The 20454-nt window shown below is 35.2% G+C and overlaps 1 long non-coding RNA gene across 1 annotated transcript in view; it reads left to right on the forward strand.

Moving 5' to 3' along the window:
- The window catches only part of LOC109392289 (uncharacterized), a 30067-nt gene extending 10578 nt beyond the window's left edge, over positions 1-19489 (forward strand). Inside the window, exons 2-3 of the long non-coding RNA XR_002126031.1 lie at positions 16889-17010; positions 18620-19489. This is a non-coding gene — a long non-coding RNA (uncharacterized LOC109392289). The remainder of the gene's footprint in view (positions 1-16888; positions 17011-18619) is intronic.
- Positions 19490-20454: the final 965 nt, after the last annotated feature.

Here is a 20454-nt window from a genome sequence, read left to right on the forward strand (position 1 = left end):
TCAGCTCGGGCTGGGACTCGAACCGCTGTTGCTCAGAGCTCAAACTCTTGAGCGAGCTCTTAACCAACTGAGCCACTCGGCCGGCCCTTAAAACTATATTTTATCATCACATCAATAATACTTGGTTGCATATTTATTCACGTTTCTCTCCTCTAACTAAACTGTAAACTTATTGTTGGCAAGAACAGCTTACAATGTATGAATCTCCGTGCATGGTGCCCTGCACAAAGCGGTGATTAATGACAGTTTTAGAAATAAATTGATACAATGACCTTCACAGTAGAGATGCAAATAGTCTAAGGAACACTACATTTCCATCATATCCTTTTTGTGACCACTAATTAAACAATGCCCTGCCTCTATTTAATTCTAACACTGATTTTCTGATAATATTCTATTACCCCAGAAGAATATGTTTGTACTCCTGACCATATACTTAATTTCAGTGACGAATGTGTGTGTTATCACCAGGTATTGAATTTCATCAATTTCACAGTCCCATACTGGGCCCTCTTTATCCCCTGAATCTGTTGACACAGTGGAAGTTCTAATGTCATATAATTTCATCTTAAGAAAGATATTGTGAAATAAGTGATAGCCTAAGCTGAATAGTACCTTGCACAGAGCTTAAGGGTAACTGAAAATTAATGGTAAGTTCCCAGAGTGAAAGACATCAGACTCAAAGTATGCCATGACTAATGGAGACACTCAGGTATCTATGATGTCTTCTGTGTAACTCTCTTACAACTCATTTCAAATGTAAGTACTTTGAAGTTCAGATACATGAAGTAGACCTATTGTTCCCCAACTGTTTATTTTAATTTATTTGAATTCTACCAGAAATAGTGTGCCTTAATCAGGCAATTGGAAATAAGTGATAATTGGTATAAATAAAGGTTAACATCTTAATCATTTGGTACAGTGTTTTAAGTGCAAAAATCTTTTTTCCTCTTTTATTAAACAGCTAAGATAGACTCTATTACAAGAGTTAGAGCAATTCATAAGAAGCTGCACAAGAAAAAAACATCCAGGGCTGGCCGAGTGGCGCGTTTGTTAAGAGCTGGCTTGGGATGCCAGAGGGCCCCAGTTCGAATCCCACATATGAGGGCCAGTGACACTGCCCTCTACAGCTAAGAGGCTGAACAACAGCTCGGCCTGGAGCTGGGCTGCTGTGAGTCGCCGGTGACGGTGTAGGCTGCAGCCCCTGTGGCAGTGGGTTGCCATGGGCTACCGTGTGTAGCCAGCAGCCAGCGTGAGCGGCCAGCAGCCGCAGTGAGCGGCCGTCCAGAAGCTGGCGACTGATCTGCCTCGCCTGGGAAGAGCGCAATGATGGTGCCAACTTGGGCCAGTGAAGCAACGTCCTCCACAACTAGACTGAAGAACAAAAGGACAGCAACTTGTCTGTTCCCCTTCCCCAATTCCCCAATAAAAATCTTTAAAAAAAAAAAGAAAAAAAATCCAACTAAATGTAAAGGTAACTACCAAAGAAAGTCATTCAAGATCTGAGTTTAGAAAAAAAAAAAAAAAAAGAGTAATTTTGAGTTATTTTGTTTCTGCTACAAATAAGAAATAATTAAAGCTAAGTTTTTTTAAATCACATCTGTAATAGTTTAGTAATAGCTAGTAAACCAAGCAATATTTAACATAGAGGGGGAGAGTCTATTGGCGAATTCACTTTTCATACTGTAGTACTTCAGTTCATTTTAAAACACATTCTTTAAAACAATTTAAAATTGAGGGTTAGATCATTGTCCTCTATCACTGGAAAAGAACAAGAGTTGCATATTATAAAATATAAGACATTGCTTCTTTTAAGAATCTTTTTTTTTACCCACAATGTCTATTAGCATATATTTGTGATAGCCTTCTGAAAGGAGATTCTCATATTGATACTCATTAATTCCTCACTGTCCTACATGACTCCTGGCTTTAATTTCTTTATTCATTAGCATACCTTGATTGCATATGAGCTTAAGAGAGAGAGAATTTACTCAGCTAGTTATCAGTTTCTAGAAATCATATTGAATCAATGTGCTTTGTAAATGGAATAGATATATAACATCATTTGCTACATTATAAAGATAATTCAAATCTCATCAGTGTCTCATAATATAATTACGATCACCTCATACATAGGGCACCTGGGAGAAAGAGATTGTTGGAAGAGAAATGAAATAAAACGTCTAAGGGCCCCCCAAAGCAGGGGTCATATTCAAAGGGAAAATAAGAACCGATGAGTTCTAAAACACATTTTTAAAAGAATTAATACCAATTCTCCTGAAACTCTTCCCAAAAATTGAAAAGGAAAAAAAACACTTGCCAACTACTCTTTCTATGAGGAAAGATTCACCTTGATGCCAAAGTCAGGCAGAAAACAGTACAAGAAAATAAAACTACAGAGCAATATCTCTATAAATATTAATACAGAAATCATTAACAAAATTCTAGCAAACAGAATACAACACCACATTAGGTGGCTTATACTCCAAGACTAAGTGGGAATTATTCCTGGATTGTAAGATGTTTCAACATACAAAAATCAATATAATATACCACAGTAACAAAATGAAGGGAAAACAAATATATGATCATTTCATTTGATTCAAAATAAGCATTTGACCAAATTCAACACCCTTGCATGATAAAATCACTCAAAAACTAGGAATACAAGGAAACAACCTTAACATTGTGAAGGCCACATATGAAAATGCAACAGTTGACATCATATTCCATGGTCAACGTCTAGAAGCTTTTCCTCTAAGATCAAGAACAAGACAAGAATGCTTCTTTTCATCACTGTTATTCAATATGGTACTGCAATTCTTAACTAGGGATTTTTGTGAAGTTATGAAATGGGAAAAATCGGTTGAGATTGGTAAACATTGGTTTCCTTTAAGAACATAAAGTAATAAATTGTGAAAAATAATTCCAGGTTTCAAGAAGTTAAAGAGTTGATGTCTTAGGGCTGGCCGAGTGGCTCAATTGGTTAAGAGCTCGCTCAAGAGTTTGAGCTCTGAGCAACAGCGGTTTGAGTCCAGCCCGAGCTGAGCAGCCACTGAGCTGCCCAACAGGTAGCAGGATGGCTCAGCTTAAAAAAAAAAAAAAAAAAAAAAAAAAGAGTTGATGTCTTTTTGTAGCAGTTACAGAATAGAATGATCTTTTAAATAATTTGAAGGCAAAGAAGTTAAGAATTTGAACATAAATCTGAAGAAAAAGCAGAGTATAAGATGTTTAGGATTTTTTTTTAATTCCCCACCCTGTATAGGATTTTTAAAATTAAATTATTTGGGGTTGATATTGGTTAATAAAATTATATAGGTTTCAAGTATACAATTTTATAATACTCCTTCTATGTATTGCATTGTGTGTTCACTACCCAAATTCAAATCTTCTGTCACCATGCTTGCTTTTTAAAATAATGAAGACCTGACCATGCATAAGGATATAGGAAGTCATTTAGAAAAATGACTTAAATATGCAAAACGAAGGAATTGAAAGAATATATATAAATCTCTCTCTCTCTCTCTCTCTCTCTCTCTCTCTCTCTCCCTTTATATATATATATATATATATATATATATATATATATATATATATATAATTGGGGGTGCCAAAAATGTATACACATGACTGTATTCATCTTTTGTTATCAGTATATATTGAGTATTCCAATTTTAATACTGATTTTTCCTTTTTTAAAATGTGTATACATTTTTTAGGCTCTATATCCTCAAAGATAGGAGCAAGAAAGGAAAGATTCCAAAATACTCTGAAGTGTAGAGGAGTTTATCTTAATCTCTTTAAGAAAACAGTAGTTGAGATAATACCTTGCTGCAAATTGTTAAGTGGCCTAGGGTAGGACTAGGAGTTTTGAAGAGACTGAAAAAGTTGTAAGTCAGCTTCTGAGGATAATGTGATAAGAAACAATAAAAGGTCTAAGGAAAATATGCCCAGAGGTACTAAGAGCCCTGATAGTTAGAAAGTGTGAATTTTTAGTGGATGTGTCAGTCCATATTAAAGGTATATTTTCCAGCATTTCTTAGAAATCTGGAAGCAGAAAAGCAAAATGCTTACTTTCGCATGATGCGGCTCATTACTTTCAATATGCATGACACTTTAGTGACCTAATGAAGACCTACAGTGCCCAGAATGGTGCGTGGAGTACATAGACACTAAACAGATTTTATTGATTGATAAATGCTGATTTTTAAATATGTATTATGTAGTAGAAGACAATTTTTAAAAAGCTAGATAGAAGCAGTTTTGCTGGTATTAAAAAAAAAAGAAAACAAGATAAAGGAGAGAAATGTTAGTTTCAGTTTAGATCAGAAATACTAAAAGTGCATTTTGAGTTCAATGATGTCCAATTATTTTCTCAGCTATATTTTTAAATAATCCCCCCATTTTAGAATTGCTTACCTGACTTATGGATGGATATCAATTTAGATAAGCTAAATTCCTAGAAAAAAGTTCTATTAATTCATCTCATTTGCAATATATTCCATGAATTCAAAATACTACGAATATTAAAATATGCCTGTTTTTCAATGCTGTAGAAATAGAAATGATGCTATTACCAGAAAATAAATTTTCAGTGTAAAGGAAAAGAAATATCAATAAAGCAAGAGGCCAGATTTCCAGGCAAGATGACAGGGTAGGTAAACTCTGTGCTCACCTCCTCTCAGGATCACATCAATTACAACTAAACGAAAAAACAATCACCATTGAGAATTGTCTGAAGTCTAGCTGAACAGAAGACCTACAACTAAGGATATACAGAAGGAGCCTCCTCAAGACTAGTAGGAGGGGCAGAGAAGTGGAATGGGCTGGTCCCATACCCGTGTGTGACCATTAAAAATTGGGAGGGATGGGCCGGCCGAGTGGCGCGGTGGTTGAGAACTGTCTTGGGACACCAGAGGGCCCCGGTTCGGATCCCACATATGAGGGCCAGTGACACTGCCCTCTACAGCTAAGATGCTGAACAACAGCTCAACCTGGAGCTGGGCTGCCGTGAGTCGCTGGCGACGGCGGAGGCTGCAACCTCTGTGGCAGTGGGTTTCCATGGGCTACAGTATGTAGCCAGCAGCCAGCGTGAGCGGCCAGCAGCCGCAGTGAGCGGCCGTCCAGAAGCTGGCGACTGATCTGCCTCACCTGGGAAGAGCGCAATGATGGTGCCAACTTGGGCCAGTGAAGCAACGTCCTCCACAACCAGACTGAAGAACAAAAAACGACAGCAACTTGTCTGTTCCCCTTCCCCCAATTCCCCAATAAAAATCTTAAAAAAAAAATTGGGAGGGATAACTCAGCTGTGGCAGTCCTCCATGAAGGAGCGAGATGTCCCAGCCCCATACGAGGCCCCGGAGCCCAAAATTTCAGTGCCATGGGGAGATGTCCCTATAACTTCTCACTATGGAAACCAGTAAAGATTGTGGCTGAGTGATCAGGACGGTGGCTGCAGTCCCAGGTGCTCCTCTTAAAGGGCCCACACATGTACTTACTTGCTGATCAACTTACTGGCTCTGAGCTCCAGCACTGGGGCAGCAGCTCAGAAGGCATCAGGAACTTACAGGGAGGGACTGAATTGTCTAATTTCAGTGTGAGGGCTTAAGGGGCAGCTTTCTCCCAGATGGAGTAGCTGGCAGAAGCCATTGTTTCTTGAGCCTTCCCCTTCCTTGCATGCAGAGCCAGGCAGATGCTATATCTGAGTCTTCACCCAACCTTCCGTCTGCCCTACCCTAGTGATTCCCTGAGATCCAAAAAAATGAGGACAGTTTAATGGGCCTCTGGGACAACATCAAGTGTGCCAACATTCTCATCATAATGGTACCAGAAGGAGAAGAGAGAAAGCAAGGAACTCAAAATCTATTTGAAGAAATAATGACAGAAAACTTCCCTAACTTCAGGAAGGTAATGAATATTGAAGCCCAGGAAGTGTAGAGAGTCCCAAACAAGATGAACCAAACAGGACCAAAACAAGACACATTATCATTAAAATGCCAAAGGTTAAAGACAAAGAGAAAATCTTAAAAGCAGCAAGAAAAAAGCATTTAGTGGGCCGGTCGAGTGGCGCGTTGTTTAAGAACTGGTTTGGGATGCCAGAGGGCCCTAGTTTGGATCCCACATATGACGGCCAGTGACACTGCGCCCTCTGCAGCTAAGATGGTGAATGGCACCTCAACCTCGGGCTGGGCTGCCGTGGGTCGCCAGCGACGGCATAGGCTGACGTCCCCTGCTGCAGTGGGGTGCCATAAAGCTACAGTGAGTGGCCCACAGCCAGCGTGAGTGGCCGTCCAGAGGCTAGTGGCTGATCCGCCTCGCCCAGGAAGAGCGCAATGATGGTGCCAGCTTGGGCCAATGAAGCAACATCCTCCACAACTAGACTGAAGAACAAAACAACAGCAACTTGTCTGTTCCCCTTCCCCCGATTCCCCAATAAAATCTAAAAAAAAAGCAAAAAAAGCATTTAGTTACCTACAAGGGAGCTCCCTTAAGACTGTCAGCTGATTTTGACAGTATCTTTGCAGGCCAGAAGGGATTGGCATAAAATATTCAAAGTGATGAAAATGAAGGACCTACTACCAAGATTACTCAATCCAGCAAAGCTATCATTTAGAACTGAAGGGCACATAAGAGCTTCCCAGACAAGAAAAAGCTAAAGGAGAGTCTCACCACCAAACCAGTATTACAAGGAACCTTAGAGGGACTTCTCTAAAACAAAACAAAACAAAACAAAAAGAACACAATTATGCATAATAAAATGGTAATAGCTACATATCTATCAACATTTACTTTTAATGTAAATAGATTAAATGCTCCAATCAAAAGATAAGGTGGCTGAATGGAAAACAAAACAAGACTCTTACATATGCTGCCTATAAGAGACTCACTTCAGATTGAAAGATACACACAGACAGAAAGTAAAGGGATGGAAAAAGATACTTCACGAAAATGGAAACAAAATCAAAAATAAAAGCTAATGTAGCAACACTTAAACCAGACAAAATATACTTTAAATCAAAGGTTGTAAGAAGAGACAAAAAAGGACCCAGTAGTCCCACTTCTGGGTATTTATCCAAAGAAACACAAAACGCTACTGCGAGGGGATGTGTGCATCCATATGTTCATTTGCAGCATTGTTTACAATGGCCAAGATGTGGAGACAGCCTGGGTGTCCATCGATGGAAGAATGGATAAAGAGGAGGTGGTACATACACAGAGGGTGCCAAAAAAATGTATACACATTTTAAGAAAGGAAAAAACGGTATTAAAATTGTAATATACTGATAACAAAAGATGAATACAAGTCATGTTTGACTTCTGTAATTGCAAGAGGTGCTCAAAGTAGTTACCATCAGGGTAATTTTAATACAGTTTTTTCCTTTCTTAAAATGTGTATACTTTTTTTGGGCACCTTTGTATATAATGGGACATTGCTTGGCCATGGAAGGGAATGGGTTCTTGCCATCTGTGGTGGTTTGGATTGGCCTAGAGGGCATTGTGCTGAGTGGAGTATGTCAGACAGAGAAAGACAGATGCAATGTCATTTCATTTCTATGTGGAATCTAAGGAACAAAATAAATAAACAAAACAGAAACAAATTCATAGATACAAAGAACATTTTCATGGTTGCCAGATAAGAGGGAACTGGGGGTAGGTGAAAAACAGGAAGTAGGATTAAGATGCATAAATTGGTTTTCTCACAGTAGTCATAGGGAATAGAATATAGCATAAGGAATATAATAATATTGTAATAACTATGTATAGTGCCAGGTCACTAGTAGTCTCATCCAGGGAAATCACTTCTTAAATTATACAAATGTCTAACCATGATGTTGTACACCTGAAATTAATTTAAAATAATATTGAATGTCAAAATAAAGTGAAAAAATTCAATCAATAAAAAAAGAAAAACAAAAAAGCAAGAGGTATAGCTATATTTCCCTTTCAGAAAATGATAAAAAGTACTGTAAAAGCACTTCTAAAAAAAGATACAAATAGAATCTATAGTTTTAAAATGAGGTATATTTTAAGCTTTATGAAACGTAGATTTCAGATCTTTCAAATTCAAATTTGTAAAAAAGACTTCCTAAGGAGTGAAAAATAAGGATGCTAGCAATAAAACTTGATTACAAGTTTTTTTTTTGTTTTTTTTTTTATGCTTAGACATGAAGGCTTGTTTGCTCTTACAAACACCTGATTTAAAAAGACATATTAAGTATGTGTTGGGTGCAAGGTTCTGAGGAGGACCAGAATGACTTTAATGGAGCAATATTGTGTTTTAAGAAAAATTTATAAAATGAACAGAAGCTTTAAATGATTCTATGAGAAAATATCATATCTATAGTAATCTGTCCATAATACAATAATTCTGTTTAAATGATGGTATTAGGTAATATTTTTGTTTGCTTTTTCTGGTAAGATCTAGTTACCATGTATATGCCCAAAATGAAATGATATATAGAGAGACTTCTTATACTTACACCCACCAAATTATACATATTTTAGTGGATTTGCTGGCTCTGTATATCTTAACTATACATAGCCAATCAAATCTATTGTGTTGTAAATGAATCAGATGTTGTCCATTAGAAATACTGGTTTTTGATCCACATAGAGACATGAACTTTGCTTTAAACAAAAGTTTAACTTCAATTAGTTTGCCTTTATTTTCCTGCATAAGAAATTGAATACAACAATCCAAGCTGTTCATTGTGTATATGTACCAAGGGATTCATTTATCTGTAATTGTTGTAAGAAATCTATTTAGTTGTTTTAAGCTAATGTAGTACCCTATAGACTTTTAATTACAATTCATTCGCACAGTGCTTTTTCTTTCTTGGTAATCAATAAGTTTAAATAATGAGATACCAAATTTGACTTTGTTAGTGGTGATTACAAATAACCAATCCCTTCTGAACAACCCAAAAGGTGGAGATAATTCACACAAACAAAATGTATACTCATCTTCCTTCATTCCCAAGCTAATCAAGTAAATATATATATATATATATATATATATATATATATATATATATATATATATATATATATATATATATATATATATATATATATATATATATATATATATATATATATATATATATATATTTCTAACAAAGAGCAGTTAGAATCAAAGAACACAAATAAGGTGAAAACAGCCATTTTTGCCCCAGGCTTGAGGTACCACTACTGAACAACATATGACAATCAATTTCCAGGGAAAATGTATGCTTTAGCTACTGCCTTCGAATGACAGCTCTTCACATGAATCAGATTATAAGGCTGAAGGACTGCAGGTTTAGTGAGAATTGATGAAACTGTAAATGTTCTTGTTTTATTAAGACTCTACAGCCTGAAGTATAAACTTCCTATAAGACTAATAGCAGATCCCTATGAGCAGAATTTGTAATAAACAAATATAAGAAACAATAGATCTCAGATTCCAGATTCTAAAAGAAAATAAGAAAAATTAATGGATGTGGGATAAAATGTTATTCTGTTTGCCCGAGATCAGACTTTTGTCTCTATCTGTGAGCATAATAGCTAGAGGATTTTTTTATTCTCTGTGGGTCCCCAGATTGTGTCATTGGTAACTTTAGAGCTAGGAGGAATACTGAGTTTCTTTAATTCACAATATAAACCATGGCTGATTATTGGGAGATAAAGAAATATCCAAATAATCAAATTCCTATTAGAACAAAGTTCAATGAAGCAAACAACCTGAAGTTTATAATGAAAGTATATACATAATTTACCAGAAATATGATAACATTTTTCATAAAAACCTGAAAAGTATAAATCGAGGACGTAAAGGATCTGGCAATGGCCAAAAATGCAGAGTCTACTTTAAATGAATACATACATTCAATATCTTTGGGTTTTCAATAATATAAATGTTATTTTCTTCTCCCCATTTTCTGTATGCCATGTAATAGGCACTCAAAATTATTTGTTGGAAATAGGAACGGATTTTACAACTTCACTTATCACTTCTATCCAATGATTTATCATGTTTACCTTCAGCCTAGCCAGGTGTCTCTTCTGAGATTCAGACCTATGTTTGTTTGTTTGTTTCTAACTACACACTGGAGATCTTGAACTAACTGCTCATAGACATTTCAAAATCAACATATTAAAAAATAGAATCCATAATACCCTTGCCCCAGTCTTCTCCTTGTACTTCCTGTTTTATGTTCCTTGTGATTTCTTGACTTTGGCCCCATATACAAGACATTACCAATTCTTGTCCATTCTACACTCTCTACATGCCCCACATATCTCCCTTCCCCCACACTCCAGACATCCTGCTTTATTCCTATAGTCACTCCCTGTGACCAAAACTTTATCTGCAGTTTAAAAATAAATAAATAAAATACATCCCCGAAAACGAGCTTTCAGTATCTTAAATTCTCTTAAGTATTGAAAAACTGGCAGAAGACCGAAAATCTACAAAATAAAATAAAGAAACGCATACATATATTTAATGAGATTAATACATGTAATATAGGGTAACACAAAGCACTACGTTGATCGCTTTTCCAAACTGAGTATACTGAGTAACTGAGATAAAAAATTGCACCCTCAATTGTAAGAGTCAATGGCAAAGACAATATTAAGATATCAGTATGGTTTTTATAAATTCCTCCTGATCTTTAACATTGGTAATCATATTCCACTGCATTTTTAGAATGAAGCAAAGGAAATGCCAGGAATTCTAAATGATAGCCTACATTTTCTGATTTTAGAGAACTGTAACAAATGATACTCTTGGTGATTCATTCAGCAAAACTCTGACTATTCTCCACTGAGAAGCAAAGAGAGTTTTTCAAACTTTGTTCCATGCTGAGTCAGCCACTTTTGGCACATCAACCTTAGTGCATTTTCAGTGTTCCACAGGAGCCACCCTCCCTGCAAAGGGAAGCATTTTCTGCTGCCTTTGACAATGGCAATCTGCATTATGATCTCCGAATCATCCAGAGTGGTCATCTTTATTCAGACCATCTTTAGATAATAGCAATTGCCGTATAAATGACATTCACTTTAAGTGGATAACTAGGGGAACTGACATGGCCCAGAACCTACTCTAAAGATCACAGAAATGCCCTAGTAAGATACCCTGGGCCACCTTCCTTCATAGTTTGGCTAAATTTACCTATTAGAGTTGAAAGACACATAGTTTAAGCTATCTCATTTTCTTACTCAGTGATTATGGAAACAGTACTGAAATGGTAATACAATAAAGAAATGTCATTACCTCATTTATAAAAGGCACCCCACCCAAATCAAACTTGTTTTCTACTTTCACTTATGCTATTATATTCTCGCTGCATGTTTGTTTACTGTATTGAGAAGCGAGAACATTGATTTTTAATTTTACTATTATAAGGTGATTCCATTCTAAATTATGTTATAATTATAGGCGCAATATTTTGAAGAGTGAATCACTTAATAATTGTAAGCTTAGGATAAATTGTTAACTTAATGGAATTTGTGTGACACATAGCCAGGCATATTCGAGATAAATTTGGTATTTTCTTCTCTAAAGAATTCAGTATTAGGTAATTACATACCACAGTTTTAGAGACATGAAACTTTTTAATGTTGTTAATGGATCCTTTTTATAAAGCAATATGAACTGTAGCTTCTTGGTTGGCAAAGAAAGGCCAGTCTGTGTATAAAGTAAATGAATTCCTAGTGAATCAAAGAAGCAGAGAAAAATGTTACAACTTTTGCTTTGCTCTCCAAATTATCTTTTAGGGTTCCTCTTAGGGAATAAAAATTGAAGCATTTACCAGGAGCACTGTCCTGGTGGTCTAATCAAAAGAGATAACTGGAGCTGTTCTTTCATTCTATATGTGAATTGCTTGGCCAGCTGAAATACGAAGCTATAGAAATAGCAACACTTGGGTGTATTTAAGGTAACATTTAAAGTGTCTTTTGAATTCACAAGGATTATATGGAGATTTGTGAAACAGTGTATATTTGCACAGTCTCAAGATCAGGTAGCACATTTCCTTGATAGCAGTGGTCAGTTACAAAGGTTCAAAAATATGGCAATATGAATCTAGACTATCTCCCTGTACCCTTCCAAATAGATCCTTAGGCTGCTAATGCTTCGTCATGACCAAACCAAATATCTATGAGCCAGACATAAAACATGGACTACCTATATCAGATCATATGGGATTTGCAAAAAATGCAAGGATTCTCAGAAATTTGCAATAATTTATATTATAGTTCATAAATGAGGACACCATTACACTGTCATGTTTTAATAAAATATCATGGTAATAAAACTTGACAGCGTATCTTTTATTTGTAGCCTTCAAATATAGTAAAGAGAGTTTTGTTTGTTTTGCATTATTTTTAATAGATGAGATTCTCCTTCAAAATCTTTTTTTTTCCTGAAAAGTAATAAGCCTGGATTTTATCAGATGCCAAGGGAGATAAAGACTACAAGAATAACAGTTCCTTTTAGAAAGTTAAATCAATAAAAATTACTAATTAATTAGAACTCTAGTTACAGACTAACATAAATAGGTACTATTTATTTCAATATCGCTGCTATTGTTCACAACATATTGCTATTTCTCTTTCAGATTAATCTTCAGTGCCAACCTACAAGCCACATAAGAACACAACTGTCATTACTTTACTGATTGACCTCACATTTATCAAGACTTTTAAAACTCTACCAAGCTGAACTTTTTTTTCACTGAGTACCTTACTAATGTTTGATGATTTCCTTGATGACTGTATTATAAATTCAGCTAATTTCAAATGTCTGTTTTCTCACTGACTATATATGTCAACACCAACACTTGTCTTCATGGTGAAAAACAACCTACACTAAATCCTGTATTTTTAATAAAATTTGCAAGACATAGTTTATAATAAGGGAAGTTTAAAGGAGATAGAACATGCTTTATGCTGTGAATTGAGAGATCTACATTCCAGTTCTAGTTTATATAAATTGGGGTAATCAAAACTCACTTGGCATCAGTTTTCTCATCTGTCAAATGAAAGGGTTGGGTTGGTGTATAGTGTTCTTTCTAATATCCCTTTTCTCTGTCTAATTCTATGGTGTTGATAGAAACAGGTTAATTCTAGGCAAAAGCCCCAATTAATTTAAGATGTAAAGTCAATAGATGGAGTATGAAAATAACATACTGCACCTTCAAAACTCGTATTTTTATTGTATAAAGTAGAAAATCTTGATGATAATAAAATTTCTCTGTTCATTGTAGGGCAACTGGAAATAACTTTCTTTCCAACTGAAGGTATGATCCTCTAGTTGGACTGAGTTACTCCCCCCAATTTCCCACTCTTTGAAAATAACAGAGGTTTCCACATAAACACTCCACAACTCTTCTCCATAATCTATGTGATGCTTTATAGGCAATATCTAGGCATGGAATGATGATCTTAAGGTACCATAGCATCCTTTCATTAAGTCAATAGTCGATGTGCCAGTAAATCAGGGTGAATGAATCTCTCCTGTACCCAATACCATGGAAGCTCCACTTCAGTCACATTTGCCTGGATGAAGGGAGCAATCACAGTGTAGAATTATGATGGGAGCTGTAAAAATGCATCTCACCTCATAACTGTTATTTATGGTACTTGCAGTAAATGAGCATGCGATGTTGGATCACTGTGTTAGAAAATTTGGCCCAAGTCCGTGTATGCTATTCAAATGTGAAAGTAATATATTTAGTATTACACTATAAATGACATTGATAGCCCTTATGATGAAACTGTGTATAGCATATAAATCTTAGAATTACTCAATTTGAACTTTAAAAATAGCTAAAGAAAGGGTGGAAAAGTTAAACTTACTATTAAGTGCACTTCATAGATTTAGGTGAAACAAAAAATTTTTTTTTGTTAGCTGACCCATCCTGCCACCTGTTGGCAGCTCAGCTCGGGCTGGACTCAAACCGCTGTTGCTCAGAGCTCAAACTCTTGAGTGAGCTCTTAACCAACTGAGCCACTCTGCCGGCCCAAAACAAAATATTTTTAAATGAAATTGAATATCATTAGTTTATATGAAGCTAAATTACATCATCTTTTATTTGAACCCAGACTGAGTTATTCCTGAAAATTTATTCTAAAGGCAAGGAAATTCAACATTATTTATTTGTGAACCAACACAAAAGAGCTTTGCAGGGGTAGAATTCAGTTGAAAAGATGGTTCAAAAGGAGTTAATCTTGTAAAATAGAGGTAATTTTAGTTCTTGAAACAGATGTACCTGATTAGGGATTATTGTCTTTTAAGTACTGAAGAACAGTGGACCTGTGATCATTGTAAGTAATCGTGCTGAACAGAGGTTACTCAGAAGCTTGAAATCAACTCACAGGTTCTTTCTTCCCCCTTTGAATTGCAAAGTAGTCTATACAAGTTCAAAAGCTGCCAGCAGTGAAATGGAAAGCCTACAGAAACATGCCAATTTTCGTTGTCGATCAGTGCACAAATATTTCATGACACAAGAAGAGAATACTGGATGATATGGGTGAAATGGATATGTTTTGAAGTACAATTGCATGAAAATAAATGTAACAACAGAATGCTCACGGGTCTACAATTTTTACACACATACTTACTGATAAGCTATTCTGCTTCATTTATATTCAAGTTATAAATGTAAATCTACAGGAATTTATATAAAGTACAGTTTTTTCCCCTGAAGTTAGGAAAGAGATAGCAAATGTTTATAGATATAAACAAAATCATTATTTACACACATAAATTATATTTGCCAGGCAGGACAGGGTGTGGTTTTAATTATTAAACAATCTACTTTAGAGTCAATTGTCAAATTTCCCTATGTAGTTAACTTAATCATCAACTAAAATCCACAAAAAAAATCATTTGTATTTAACCAACAAATGTTTATCCAACATTTACTGTGTGTTAGAAACTGCTGTATGCAGTGAGGATACATCATTTAAAAACAACACAAAGTAAAACAAAAATTTTTGGTCTGATAGAACTAATATTCTAGTGGAGGGAGACAAATAATGACTATAGACATATATCTTCAAATCTACATCAGTATCAATATAGGTATAGATATTGGCAAGTGCTATGGTAAAAATACAGCGGAGAGTCATGTAAAGAACATAAGGCACTAAAAATTTAAATTAGGATCTACAGGACAAATTTTACTAAAAATGTGACATTTTTAGTACAGACCTGAAAGAGCTGAGGGTAGTGTATTAGTTTCCATGGCTGCTGTAAAAAATGACCACAAAGCAAGTTGCTTAGAGCAACACACATTTATCACATACAGTCCTGTAAGTCATAACTCTGACATAGGTCTCCCTGGGCTAAAATCAAGGTATCAGTAGGGCTATGTTCCTTTCTGGAAGCTCTGTGGGAGAATCATCTCCTGACTACAGCTGGAAAAGGTTCTCTGCTTTTAAGGACTCCCGTGATTACATCGGGTTTACCCAGCTAATCCACAATAATTTCCCCATCTCAAGGCCCATTGCCTGCAAAATCCATTTTGCCATGTAAAATAACGTATTTACTGGTTCCAGGAATTAGGACACAGACACTTTGGGAGGTGCATTATTCTAACTATCACATGTACAGCTATGTATTGATCTGGGTGCTAAGTTTTCTGGGAGAGTAAATACAATGAACAAAGGCCTTGAAATTGTAGTATGTTCAAAACATAGCAAGCGGGTCTATGTGGTTGGACCTGAGTGAGACCAGGAGACAGAACTAGGAAAAGGGGGTCAGAGAAGGAATGCAAAGAGGAGCGGCACGTTGTACAGGGCTTTGTAGGTTCTGATAAAGTGTTTCAACTTTCTTTGAGAGGAATGGGAAGCAATTCGTGGTTTGGGAGTAGAGTAATGTGATCTGCCTTTGGTTTTTCAAAGATGGCTCTGGTGGCTTTATGGAGAAATGGCTGAAGAGGCCAAGGTTAGAATCACTGAGATCATATGCCAAAATATAGTCACTTTTAGGTAAATAGTTAGATGAACTTCAAGCAGGTGTGTATATTTTACTTTGACCACTTAGAATCATTTTTTAAATTTTACCTTAGATTGGCTATTATTTCACAAAAAGTTAAGCGTGATTTGTTAGAAATATTAAAAGCAACAAGAATCAGATCTTTTCTCAGAATTGTTAAAATTTAAATATACAAACAAGAAATTGTCATTATTTAGGCTATATACTTTATCTATGGATTAGTATATATTGGGTTGTAGGAAAAGTCATGACGTATTTTTCCTATGTTTTCCATTGCAAAAATGTGTCATGATTTTTCTGACAACCCAATAAGTACACAATACCTTTAGTTATATAAATGCATGCATTAATGTTCATTTCACAAAGGTCTAGGCAAAAAGTTTCCAGGTTTAAGATGCTATGAGCTCTATCAGCTATAGCCACATGCACTGTGCTGCAATTATGCACTAATGCCCATATATGTCAGATACTTAGAGATCTTTTGATGAATGCTTCACTTTAGGAGAGCAAATCTGCAGAACATTTTGACAACTGTCAAGAAGCCAGTGGTGCTGACTATGATCAGGGTCCCATACTTTATTTGTCCATTATCATTTGGTGAGTTTGATTTTCCTGAGTTAAAACATCTCATAGATGAGCAGTCTCAATCCCTGCACGTAATCTGATTTTTGAAGGTTACTGAAGAGAAGGCAGTACAGAGTATTGATTGAGTTCCTGGGCTTGTGGAGTCAAATAGATCAGAATTAGAATCTTACTCCTGCTATTTACTAGTTTAGCAGAGCCCTTGGCTTAAAATATGTAATATTTACTTTTGTATTTTGTTTTAGTTTTTTTGTGTGTGAATAAATATTCAATATTTATTTTTGTGTTTTGTTTTGCTTTCTTTTTGATTTTGTGAACAAGCCAGGAGCTGAATCACTGGTTCCTGGTAACCCACACTTCACTGTTAGAGGTTGTAAGAAGTGAAGTGACAAGACTGCTTCAATTACTTAAGCAAGCTTTTTGTTTCGGCATGAGGAATTCAGGTGAGTGGTGTGCGAATAAACAGATAAATGTCAGAGTTTGGTGGGGGGAATGGAAACAATAAATTACTCTAACAAGAAAACGCATGGCTCTGAAGTGAAAATGAGGTTCTGACTGACATCACCATTATTCTCTTTTAAAATCTCTCTGGCATAGATGTAGACTGTCTTCCTGTTTCATGTAATCTCTATGGCCATAACCTAATATAATGTGTGTCTTTGAGGACAGCGTTAAGTTCCAAGATGACACCACTTGAAGAAAATAAGAAAAGTATAGATAATCTTTGATTTGCAGGTCAATTCAAGATTCAAATATTTCTACTGTGCTTACACTAGATAATGAGCATAAATTGTAAAGTGTTTTTCTTATATAAGAATGTACAAAGGCAAATTATAAAAGCAAAGAAGTATCTATGAAGTCATAAAGGAGGATGCAGATTTGATCCCATGCAAATCTAGGAGCCCAGGACTCTCAACAGCAAGCAATGGAAAATACATTGTGACACAAATCTGATGTCATAAACCAGGGTACGAAACCTGGGGATAAATGGCTTAGAGTGTTCCTGAAGGTCAGCTGCTTTCCTTAAGACACAGCTGTACATAAGGAGTCCATTTCTACCCAGAAGCCTATCAAGTTTTAGATTATGATTTCAAGTGCCCTTTCTTTTTTCCAGACTATTTTATTCTTTGCCTTCTGTCAGAATTTTTGTTGCATTAGAAGTCTGTAAAAGCATCTTGAAGGGAAAAAAAAACCCTCTTTATTAACTATTAATAATCATGTTTAACATCAAATATTTCATTTAGTCAAACTATGTGAATGTATAATGAAATCTAATTTCCTACAGTTTCTTAAATTAATGGGTGACTTATCTATGAATAAGTTGTTTATATGATTATTGATTAATTTGACATCACTGGCAATAACATGGTTTTATGGCTGACCTTGGACACACACACACACACACACACACACACACACAATTATGGCCACATATACAAATACCTAAAAAATCCATTTTATAAAGCAAGGTATTTCAACATATACTTAAGAATGTAAAAGAGAATTCTCAGCATATCTAAACATAAAAAGATTGTTTTAGCACAAAAACATATGTAAGTAGATACTTCAAGTGCATAATTTGCAAATGATTTAATAAAACCTAGTCCTTCTTACGCCAAATTAGCATAAAATTAGCACAAAGCCAGTTAGAAAAAATCATCTTAGTGAATGCTGCACAAAACAGTTTCTAGGGGGAAAACATGTTATAGGTTGTCTTCTTTAAGGTTTGAATACCTATAGAAAAATGTATGTTAAAAACTGATATAGCAATAAATTAAAGCATTACTTATTCACATGGCAACTAAAATCTATGGCTACCACCATAAAGGTGGACTAAAATAGGCCCCTTGACTAAAATGAAGTATTGAATATCAAATATTTACACCTAATAGAATTTTTGAATAGCTAATTGTTTTGTGAGAAGTATGAGATACACAAGCATTTATTTTTAAATGCTGATTGTAGTCTACTGTATATGATTATGCTTCCAATTAAACATAGAATTCTACATGTCGCTGATAAAATTTTTAATGCAAAGCCTTACTTTCTCAGATGACAGTCAGATATGGCAATTTGTTCTTGGATATGAAGAGATTTTATTGATAGTTACCGAAGGAGGAGGCTTGAAAAGCGGAAATGACGTACCTTGCACAGAGGATACATCTAGCAAATGAGTCTTCCATCATTGCAAAGTTTAAAGGATTATAAGCCTCGATGTGCAAAATGAGGTGAAGATGCTTTGCTCCAACAAATAACCCATGAATCCCCATCTGAGTTGTTCACTGACATTAAACAGACATTTCTATTTTACAGGACAATATGACTGACTGATAAGAATTCTATGACCTTTCCTTTTCGTCTTTCTTTCTCCCACAACAAAAATGGGCTACTTCAAAATGTCATGGAAGGTATAAGAATTTAATCTTGAATCTGTCATATGAGTTGATAGATTCATTGCCAATATAGCATTGGTAGCTTTTAGTACATGCAAGAAACCCATTAATATTTGTTGCTTCGATTAAATGAAGAAAAAAGATGCAAAGCCTGTAATTAGAAATTCAAAACATTTTGTTTCAAAGATGGAATTCTATGTATTTTCCCCATAGACTTCATATTTTAGTTATTTTTTCCAGTATTAGTTATTCATACATTAGTAGCTAGCCATTTTATCAGAAAAAAATAAGAATGCAGATATTAACCCATGGATTCTATTCTGATATATGCTCAGGAGTGACTAATTAGCTATCAATACCACATCAACTATGTTCACTTATTCTGGAAAACAATAAATGAGTTTATTTTGGTGACTTGCAGGGTAACACCAAAGGATAGATTTAGATGACAAATAATTTGCTGAATTTCTATAATGTAAGAAAGAGGATAAATATTGACTATGAGTTTATTTTATAAAGCAATTCTATTTTGTTTGAGATTTCTTCTGAGATTACTACAGTTCTTTTAACTAATATAAATTAAAAATCATAAGTTAACAACATTTTGGATTAAATAAAATCTCTTTAAACATTCATTAAAACATTTCTTTAAAATTTTAAGGCATCTTCTAATATTCTGATTGTATGTATTGGGAATATTTGTATTGTATAGTTGGGGGTAGTGGGAGAAAGGTTATAAATTTTCATATCCTCAGTAAGTTTTTCTGTGGTTTTCTCATCATAATCTCTCCAAATTTATTCTTCTCAAGCTACTAAGAAGGTCTGTGTAAAAGGACTTAGCAACCAGTTTCCCTGGATTCAATCCAAAGTGACTTTTGATATATTTATATGCTCTGTTTGCATGTGATAGTATCTATAGTTAAATTTAGTCAGATTACTAAAAGCAAGTAGTTAGATGCAACAGGGAAATCATGCACCAAACTGAACAGACCTGTTTATTTCTATGTTTCAGATCTCTTCCCAATAAAGCTATATCACTGTGTCTTCATATTTTCTATCATTTGGTTAACAAGATTTATAAACTCTTTGTCCTTCAAAGAGCTCAAAAACCAATATACACAATGGAATACTATTATGTCATAAGAAAAGATGAAATAGTGCCATTTGTGACAACATGGGTGGATTTTGAGATTATCATGCTAAGCAAAATAAGTTAGACAGAAAAAGTCCAGAATCATATGATTTCACTGACATGTGGGGTATAAAACTGAAAGCAACAAAGGAACAAGACAAATAAATAAACAAAAACTCATAGACACAGATAGTAGTTCAGTGGTTACCAGAATGTAAGGGGGGAGGGGGAGGGTAGATGAGGGTAAAAGGGATCAAATATATGGTGATGGAAGGAGAACTGACTCTAGGTGGTGAACACAAAATGTAATATATAGGTGATGTATTACAGAATTATACACTTGAAACCTATGTAATTTTGCT

Source organism: Hipposideros armiger, unplaced genomic scaffold (genome assembly GCF_001890085.2).
Source record: "Hipposideros armiger isolate ML-2016 unplaced genomic scaffold, ASM189008v1 scaffold_323, whole genome shotgun sequence".
NCBI lineage: Eukaryota > Metazoa > Chordata > Mammalia > Chiroptera > Hipposideridae > Hipposideros > Hipposideros armiger.